General features: G+C 44.8%; 1 pseudogene across 1 annotated transcript; it reads left to right on the plus strand.

Moving 5' to 3' along the window:
* The first annotated feature begins 458 nt into the window (after positions 1-458).
* LOC311601208 (small ribosomal subunit protein eS7-like) lies at positions 459-1,042 on the plus strand (annotated as a pseudogene). The gene has a single exon. The product of its transcript is annotated as a small ribosomal subunit protein eS7-like (transcript).
* The last annotated feature ends 776 nt before the right edge of the window (positions 1,043-1,818 follow it).

Here is a 1,818-nt window from a genome sequence, read left to right on the forward strand (position 1 = left end):
GCAAATCAGCATATATTAACCGAACAACAAAATAGGATTCATTATGAAGTTTTCATTAAATCATATTCACTCCATGTTACTCTTTCTTGTCCCTTTCCCACTCCTGATAATTCTGTTTCTCTTCTCAACTACCCCTTTCATTTTCATATCTCTTTTGTTTTGTATTATGAGCCAATGGGTTTTGTTAGGGTTGTATTTAGAGACTTGGATAAGAATTTGTTTGCAGAGTGAGGTCTATTATTTTTCTCTGTGTGTACTCTTTGTTAAACCTGAGAAACATCAGTACCACAAAGTTTGAGCCAAATTTTAAGCAAGCTTTAATAAAATGCTGGCTAGGATGATCAGTTCTGGCCAGGGCCATTTTGGGGTTCCCAGAAAACGGCAACAGGTTACATTTTACAGAGGCTTACAAAGGCAAACGTGCTGGTTTTAAGCCGGCACTCTGTAAGGACAAAGCCATGTTCAGCTCAGGGGCCAAGACTGTGAAGCCCATTGGCGAGAGACCGGATGAATTCAAGTCTGGCATCTCAGACGCTGCTTGAGCTGGAGATGAGCTCAGATCCCATGGTGCAGCTGCAGGAACTCAACATCACTGCGGCCACGGAAACTGAAGTTGGTGGTGGTCAGAAAGCTATCCTAATTTTTGTACCAGTTTCTCAGCTGAAACCTTTTCCAGAAAATCCAGGTCCGGCTAGTTCATGAATTGGAGAAGTTGTTCAGTGGGAAGCACGTGGTCTTCATTGCTCAGAGGAGGATTCTGCCCGAGCCAACCCGGAAAAGCCGCAAGAAATAAAAAGCAGAAGCGCCCCAGAAGCCGCGCCCTGACAGCAGAGCAAGACACCGTCCTTGAGGACTTGTCTTCCCAAGTGAAATTGTGGGTAGGAGGTTCCGTGTGAAACTGGATGGCAGCCGGCTCACAGAGGGTCATTTAGACAAAGCACTGCAGAGCAATACGGAGCACAAGGTGGAAACCTTTTCTGGTGCGTACAAGAAGCTCACTGGCAAGGATTCCCAGAGTTTCAGTTGTGAAGAAAATGACTGAATAAAGTGTCATTCATAGTATAAATAAATAAATAAATAAATAAATAAAGGCAAGCCCATAAGGTCTAGTCAGGGGCAAGCACATACACTGATGTACTTCCTGCCTGGGTACCTCCCACCTACAACCAATCAGGGGCAAGCATACATTCTGATGTATTTCCTGCCTGTGTACCTTCCACCTACATGTGATCAAGCACATCCAGTGTGGTTGGGTCAAACAAACCTCTTTTGGGGAGTGGAAGCATAAACACGAGCTTCCAGCGTTTCAGGAAGTATCTGGCTTTGAGCAGGGGCTAACAGGATAAAGTCATTTTGTTTTATGTGTCTCTTAGGTACATTAATGAAATCTCAAACCATAACTGGCTCTCATAGTATCTCAGTGTGAGTGCATGTACATGTGTGCATGTGGAGGCAAGAGGTTAGCATTCGATGTCTTCCACCATCATTCCTCCACTCTGTTTTAGATAAAGGATCTCTTACTGAACCCATAGTCAATCCTTGACTAGACTGGCTGGCTAGCAAGCTCCAGAGCCCTTTTCTCTGCCTCCCCAACAGCGAGTTTACAGGTATGTGCCCTCTCTTATCCTCTTATCCTCCTCCAACCTCTGTACTTCCCCAGGCCTCATTACAAATGTGCTCCCCACATTCATGCCATTTTGCTCAGTTAGTTTTGTGACTCAGTGAGTTTAGGTAGGTTGTGCGAACATGGCTTAGGAACTCATGGCATGGATTCTCATGTCTGTGTCGTGTTTTGTACACAACCGAAGACAATGGCTG

Source organism: Acomys minous, assembly GCF_964271855.1.
Source record: "Acomys minous genome assembly, chromosome: 7".
Taxonomy (NCBI): Eukaryota; Metazoa; Chordata; class Mammalia; order Rodentia; family Muridae; genus Acomys; species Acomys minous.